This window comes from Arachis hypogaea, chromosome 14, assembly GCF_003086295.3.
Source record: "Arachis hypogaea cultivar Tifrunner chromosome 14, arahy.Tifrunner.gnm2.J5K5, whole genome shotgun sequence".
In the NCBI taxonomy this organism is placed as follows: Eukaryota; Viridiplantae; Streptophyta; class Magnoliopsida; order Fabales; family Fabaceae; genus Arachis; species Arachis hypogaea.
The window spans coordinates 76,187,511-76,195,642 of record NC_092049.1 but is presented as its reverse complement, the minus strand read 5'-3'; the positions used below and the strand labels follow the sequence as shown (position 1 = coordinate 76,195,642).

General features: G+C 41.3%; 1 non-coding gene across 1 annotated transcript; it reads right to left on the bottom strand.

Moving 5' to 3' along the window:
- Nucleotides 1–6,000: 6,000 nt before the first annotated feature.
- On the bottom strand, nt 6,001–6,107 carry LOC112746197 (small nucleolar RNA R71). Its single transcript, XR_003174092.1, has one exon. It is a non-coding gene; the product is annotated as a small nucleolar RNA R71 (small nucleolar RNA).
- Between the last annotated feature and the right edge of the window lie 2,025 nt (nt 6,108–8,132).

The following is an 8,132-nucleotide window of genomic DNA, read 5'->3' as shown; positions in this document are numbered from 1 at the left end:
GTCGGCTTGACAGCTTTCCGGTTCTTTCATTTCTTCATGAGTTCTCCACCTTTTCATGCTTCTTTCTTCATTCCCTTGATCCAATCTTTGCCTTCTAAATCTAAAATCACTTAGCAAACATATCAAGTCATCTAATGGAATCAAGGAGAATTAAATTTAGCTATTTTAAGACCTAAAAAGCATGTTTTCACTCTTAAGCACAATTAAAGGAGAATATACAAAACCATGCTATTTCATTGAATAAATGTGGGTATAAGGTGATAAAATCCCCTAAATTCAATACAAGATAAACCGTCAAATTGGGGTTTGTCACCAGTTTACTGCCAGCTTTCCTTCTCCAGGTCGAGTTGTGCCGATATCATTTCGGATTAGGACGAGGTCATTCTCAGCAAATCCTCGCGGCACTACCCTTTGATTGTATCTCGAGGCCATTCGACATTTTAATGCCTCTTCCCTGATCCGAGCTCTTTTTTGGACTTCTGGGAGTAGGTCGAGTTCTTCCCTTTGAAGCTGGGAGTTGGCCTCTTCATTATAGTGGATCACTCTAGGCGACCCTTCTTCAATTTCCATTGGGATCATTGCCTCCATTCCGTACGCTAATCGGAAGGGTGATTCCTTTGTGGTGGGATACGGCGTTGTTTGATATGCCCATAGGACTTGTGGGAGTTCCTCAGCCCAGGCTCCCTTTGTGTCCTGTAATCTCCGTTTTAACCCAGCCAATATGACTTTGTTGGCAGCTTCGGCTTGTCCATTGGCTTGGGGATGTTCTACGGAAGTGAATTGGTGTTTTATGTTCAAATCGGCCATTAATTTTCTGAAGCCTGCATCCGTGAATTAGGTGCCATTGTCTGTGGTGATGGAGTATGGAGTCCCGAACCTCGTGACAATGTTCCTATATAGGAATTTTCGACTTCTTTGAGCAGTGGCGTTAGCTAGAGGTTCTGCCTCGACCCACTTTTTGAAATAGTCTACCCCTACTATGAGGAATTTAACTTGTCCCGATCCTTGTGGAAAGGGTCCGAGAAGGTCGAGTCCCCATTTTGCGAATGGCCAAGGTGAGATCACGCTGATGAGTTCCTCTGGCGGGGCGATGTGAAAGTTGGCATGTTTCTGGTATGGCGGTGATGCCAGGGCATTTTGGCCAGTTTCACTGACCTTTTCTTTACTGTTTTAGGGTAGTTTCATGCATTTTCTTAGTTAATAAGCAAGTTTTGGGTAGATAATCACTTACATCTTGATTCAAGCAAACATTGTGAATTTCATGTGATTTTATGAGAATTATGCATGAATTAAATGACAAATTGGATAATGCATGTCTCATAACTTGGGTTAGAGCTTTGATGCACTTTATTTGCTTGATTTCAGGACAAAGGAAGCAAGGAAGAGCCACATTAGCAGCCACATTAATATAATTAACGTGACCACTAACGTGGAATGGGAATAAACTTGCAACATTAATGAGAAAAGTGATTGCCAATAACGCCTTCGAAACTATCATGGCCCACATTAATTGCCACATTAACTACATTAACGTGGTAGTTAACGTGGAGAGAAAGGGAGCTCCAGCGTTAGTGGTAAAAGTGAATACCACTAACGCTCCAAATTGGAAATTAGCCACGTTAAGAGTCACGTTAACTCAGTTAACGTGAACTCTAACGTGGAAAGGGAAGACAATGCCAATGTTAGTGACACTCACCTTTGTCACTAACGTTGGACTAAGCCCAACTGGCCACGTTAAGAGTCACGTTAACTACGTTAACGTGAACTCTAACGTGGGGGGAGCAAGGAATCGCCAACGTTAATGGCACTCACCGTTGTCACTAACGTTGGACCAAGCCACTATGAGCCACGTTAGTTGCCACGTTAATTGCATAAACGTGGAAGCTAATGTGGAGGAAAGAAATGATGAGCCAACGTTAGTGACACTCACCTTTGTCACTAACGTTGGAGATGGCAGTCACTACCACGTTAGTGGCTACGTTAAGACAATTAACGTGAGGCACTAACGTGAGAAGGGGCGTTTGGAGCGTTAGTGACAAAGGTAAGTGTCACTAACGCTCTCGAGGCTAAGGCATGCCCACGTTAAGAGCCACGTTAGTTATACTAACGTGGACTCTAAGTCTCTAACGTGAGAAAAGGGGGGCTAAGAGAAACGTTATTGGCAAAGGTGAAAGCCAATAACGCTTGCGATGGACCAAGAGGCAATGTTAGTGGTCACGTTAGTGCCACTAACGTTGAAGTTAACGTGAACTATCTTGGGCTAGGAACGTTAGTGAAAAAGGTGATTGTCACTAACGTTCTCGAACCCACATTTTCACTTAACGTTAATGCCACTAACGTCCTAGCTAAAGTCCATGCCTATTTCACACTTTCTCTGCAAGTAAAGCTGAGCCCACTGAAGATTCCAAACTGCTTCAACTCAAGATCCAAAGGCACATATCTAAAGACTTGAAGAGCAAACTAGAAGATCAGAAGAGTAGTATATATAGGAGTAGTTATGAACTAGAGAAGAGAGCTTAGAGCATTGGGAGAACTACTCTCTGTATAATTTTACTTTCTCTGCACTTTTAATTTTACTTTGAGAATGTATTTTCCATCTTTGTTTTCCATTCCCAGATCTATGAACAACTAAACCCCTTTCATTGGGTTAGGGAGCTCTGTTGTAATTTGATGGATCAATAATAGTTTTCATTATTCTTCTTCTTTCTTTTCTCTTGATTTTACTAGAAAGCTTTCAATCTTCATCCAATTGGGTAGTTGTCTTGGAAAAGAAGCTATTCATACTTGGATCTCTTCGGAACCTTGGAAGAGGAATGAAGAGATCATTGATGAGCGGATAATTTATATGCTTTTTGGCATTATTTTTACATAGTTTTTAGTATGATTTAGTTAGTTTTTAGTATATTTTTATTAGTTTTTAAATAAAATTCACATTTTTGGACTTTACTATGAGTTTGTGTGTTTTTCTGTGATTTCAGGTATTTTCTGGCTGAAATTGAGGGACTTGAGTAAAAATCAGATTCAGAGGTTGAAGAAGGACTGCAGATGCTGCTAGATTCTGACCTCTCTGCACTCAAAGTGGATTTTCTGGAGCTACAAAACTCCAAATGGTGCGCTCTCAATTGCGTTGGAAAGTAGACATCTAGGGCTTTCCAGAAATATATAATAGTCCATATTTTGCCCAAGTTTAGAAGACGCAAATTGGCGTTCAACGCCAGTTCCATGCTGCATTCTGGAGTTAAACACCAGAAACAGGTTGCAAAGTGGAATTAAACGCCAGAAATATGTTACAAACTGGCGTTCAACTCCAAGAGAAGCCTCTACACGTGTAAAGCTCAATGCTCGGCCCAAGCACACACCACGTGGGCTCCAGAAGTGAATTTCTGCATCATTTACTCATTTATGTAAACCCTATTAACTAGTTTAGTATAAATAGGAATTTTTACTATTGTATTTACATCTTCGGATAATTTTAAGTCTTGGTTACTCCGGTTCCCCTCTGGGGCTGAGACCAATGAACTCCATTATCACTTATATATTTTCAACGGTAGAGTTTCTACACACCATAGATTAAGGTGTGGAGCTCTACTGTTCCTCACGAATTAATACAAAGTACTATTTTTTTCTATTCAATTCAAGTTTATTCTGATTCTAAAATATTCATTCGCACTTCAATATGAATGTGATGATCATGAAAGTCATCATCATTCCCACCCTATGAACGCGTACCTGACAACCACTTTCGTTCTACCTTAGATTGAATGAATATCTCTGAGATTCCTTAATCAGAATCTTCGTGGTATAAGTTAGAATCTATGGACGACCATTCTTGAGATCCGGAAAGTCTAAACCTTGTCTGTGGTATTCCGAGTAGGATCTGGGAAGGGATGGCTGCGACGAGCTTCAAACTCGCGAGTGCTAGGCGTAGTAACAGACGCAAAAGGATCAATGGATCCTATTCCAGTATGATCGAGAACCGACAGATGATTATCCATGCAGTGACAGCGCATTGGACCATTTTCACTGAGAGGACAAGATGTAGCCATTGACAACGGTGATGCCTAACAAACCGCTTGCCATAGAAAGGAGTATGAATGATTGGATGAAGACAATAGGAAAGTAGAGGTTCAGGACGAACGAACGCATCTCTATACGCTTATCTGAAATTCTCACCAATGAATTACATAAGTATCACTATCTTTATTTTATATTTTATTTATCTTTAAATTATTAAATATCCATAATCAATTGAATTCGCCTGACTGAGATTTGCAAGATGACCATAGCTTTCTTCAAGCCGACAATCTCCGTGGGATCGACCCTTACTCACGTAAGGTTTATTACTTGGACGACCCAGTGCACTTGCTGGTTAGTTGTGCGAAGTTGTGATAAAAAACTAAGATCATGAACGTGCGTATTGAGTTTTTAGCGCCGTTACCAAGGAATGGAACCGTCACGATTTCTGCGCACCAATCATGATAGAAATGCTTTCTCATGTTGGACCAAATTGGGGTTTGGATGGATATAGTGACATATAATCCTACCAACATTTTGATTTGGGAATACATGTGGTATAATCGGTGACCACACTTCATCTCTTCTCATGAGCAATTAGACCAAGGAATTGGCTATTGATCAAGATTTGAGAGATTGAATTACCAAGGAATTGGAATTCAATCACTTAAGATTGCCAAGGAGATCAATGAATGCATTGATTGAGGAAGAGATGAAAATGAACTTGATCCGGAGAATACAACATCTCCTGAGCCCAATGAACTTCCCATTTTTGATCTTACCCATTCTCTTTACTTTCTGCCATATACTTTTATGTTCATCTTCCCCATTCCCTATTTAAGATTCTGCAATTTACTTTCCGTCATTTACATTTAATCCTTTTATTTCCAGTAATTACATTTCCTGCCATTTACTTTCCTCCATTTAAATTCCCACGATTCTCTAATCAAATTCTGCTTAGCTCAACTAGAACATTCCTCCAATTAAAGTTGCTTGACCAATTAATCCCTGTGGGATTCGACCTCACTCTATTATGAGTTTTTACTTGACGACAATTTGGTATACTTGCCGAGGGAAAATTGTTGAGAGACAAGTTTCCGTGCATCAAGTTTATGGCGCCGTTGCTGGGGATTGATTTTGTATCAACAATGATTAAATTGGTGGATAACTAGATTGAGCATTTTTCCTTTGTTTGATTTAAATTCTGTTTGAGTAATTTACTTTCAGTTTTACTTATTTTCTTCCCTTTACCCCTACCCGTTTTTGGTGTTCTCGTATTTGTTACAATTCAGTTCACTAACCCACTAACTATTTGATATAATGCATCACTCACACTAACAGCATTTTTTTTACAAGAATACTTTCTATCTCCCTTTTTGCTTTGGCCTTGTTGGTTGTATGACAGGTAGAAGAAGCGGGGCTTCAACTTCCTTTGATTCTGAACCTGAGAGGACCTTCCTTAGACTAAGGAGGGAAGCAAGAGGAAAGAGAATTGTTGGTGCTGAGGAAGAGGAGGAGTATTTTGAACCAAACATGGATGAGAATATGGAGAACCATCATGAAGAAAAGGCTCACAACCATGGCAGAGAAGGTCCAGTGTATCATGCTGGACAAGAAAGAAGAGTTCTAGGCTCTTATATCAATCCAAACCCAGGAAACTGTGGAAGTAGCATCCAAAAGCCAACCATACATGCCAATAACTTTGAACTAAAGCCACAGCTCATCACCCTTATTCAGAACAACTGTTCATTCGGAGGAAGTGTCCAAGAAGACCCCAATCAATATTTAACCACATTCCTGAGGATATGTGACACTGTGAAGTCTAATGGTGTTCATCCTAACACCTATAGACTGCTTCTGTTTCCCTTCTCACTCAAGGACAAAGCATCTAAATGGCTGGAATCCTTCCTGAAGGAGAGTTTAACAACCTGGGAAGATGTGGTGAACAAATTCTTGGCGAGATTTTATCCTCCTCAAAGAATCAACAGGTTGAGAGCTGAGGTACAAACCTTCAGGCAACAAGATGGTGAGACTCTATATGAAGCATGGGAGAGGTTTATGGACTTGACAAGAAGGTGCCCGCCAGATATGTTCAATGAATGGGTGCAGTTACACATTTTCTATGAAGGTCTTTCGTACGAATCAAAGAAGGTAGTAGACCACTCATCTGGGGGATCTCTGAAAAAGAAAAAGATCATTGAAGAAGCCATAGATGTCATTGAGACTGTAGCTGAGAATGACTACTTCTATGCTTCTGAAAGAGGCAACACTAGAGGAGTAATGGAGCTAAACAATGTGGATGCACTGCTGGCCCAGAACAAGCTGATTACCAAGCAGTTGGCTGACCTTACTAAGAAGATGGAGAGGAACCAAGTAGCAGCAATCACCACCTCATCAGCAACCCAAGAAGGAGTGAATGCAGAAGCAGCGGGTGAGCAAGAACAAGCCAACTACATTGGAAACTCACCTAGGCAGACCCATGATCCATACTCCAAAACTTACAATCCTGGTTGGAGGAACCACCCAAACTTTGGGTGAGGAAATCAACAAGATCAAGGCCAAGATCAGAGACGTCACAACCCAAACAATAATGCAGCTCACCAACATTCCACACAGAGATCATATCAGCACCCACCTAACAACACCTCTCAACATCCATATCAAAACCAAAATGGCCATTCTCATCCCTCCAACTCCAACTCACCATCATCCGAAGATAGACTCTCAAGGATTGAGACCCTACTTGAAGGCATATGTAAAGAACTCCAAGAGAACAAGGTGTTCAAGGAGGAGGTGTGAGCTAATATCAAAAACCAGGGAGACACCATTAAGAGGCTAGAATTTCAAGTGGGATACCTCTCTAAGAAGATTCTCAAACCTACTGACAGCTTCCCAAGTGACACAGAGAAAAACCCGAGAGGTGAAGCAAAGAAAGTAAGATAGGAAGACTTCAATATGGTCACTATAAGTGATAAGGGGACTAAGGAAGAGCTGAACAAACCCTTCGAACACTCTGGAGATACTTCAGCAGAGAAACAGGAAGAGGGTCACCAAGAAACCAAAATTACACAGAAGGAGATGCTGAAACTCTATGCACCTTTTCCCCAAAGACTCAAGGGTGGTGTGGCAAAAGAGAATATACTCAAAGTTCCTTGATATGTTTGCATCTCTCCATGTAAACATACCATTCATCAAGGCTCTCCAACAAATGCCCTCGTACATTAAGTATATGAAAGAGCTGCTGACCAGGAAAAGCTCACTCAAAGGAGGGCAAACAATAGTGATGAATAAGGAGTGCAATGCTCTCATTCAACCAGAGTTACCTACAAAAAGGAAGGACCCAGGGAGTTTTCACATCCCCTATGCCATAGGAGAAACAATGTTTGACAAAGGACTCTGTGACCTGGGAGCAAGCATCAACTTAATGCCTTTATCCCTTATGAAGAAGCTGCAGATCAATGAGCTAATGCCCACAGACGTAGTCATCAAGCTGGCTAACAAAACTCAAAAACAAGCAGTAGGAATGGTTGAAAACGTGTTGGTAAAGGTTGGGAACTACTTCCTTCCCACAGACTTTGTCATATTGGAAATGGAAGAGAGTCACCTTCACCAAATCATATATGGAAGACCGTTCCTAGCTACAGCCAGAGCGCTCATAGATGTGGAGCGAGGAGAGCTAATGCTGAGGATACATGATGAACAACTCGCATTCAATGTCTTCAAACCCTCACAAGAAGCAGATCAGGAAAGCAAGGAACAAAGGGGAGAGCATGACAAAGCACTGGTGGAAGAAACAAGCATTGAAGCACAAGCTGTACACCGGAGAATCCCTTTGGTTGATGAACAAGACAGTCAGCAGTTGTCACGGCAAAAGGAAAACCAGGAGGAACCTAAACCACCAGAGTCATATGAGACCAACAACAAAATTTCCTTGGAAAAAGAGGTCACAAAGAGCAGGGCAACATCAAAAGGAACAAAGAAGAAGGCACCAAGGAGGTGGAGGAACAAGAAGATCCCTACAGAGGACTTCTCTCCAGGGGATAAAGTGATCTCAGCTTATTTCCCAGTTATCCCACCTCATCTCCCTACCATCCCATCTCAGCTACCTAAAGTTTTCA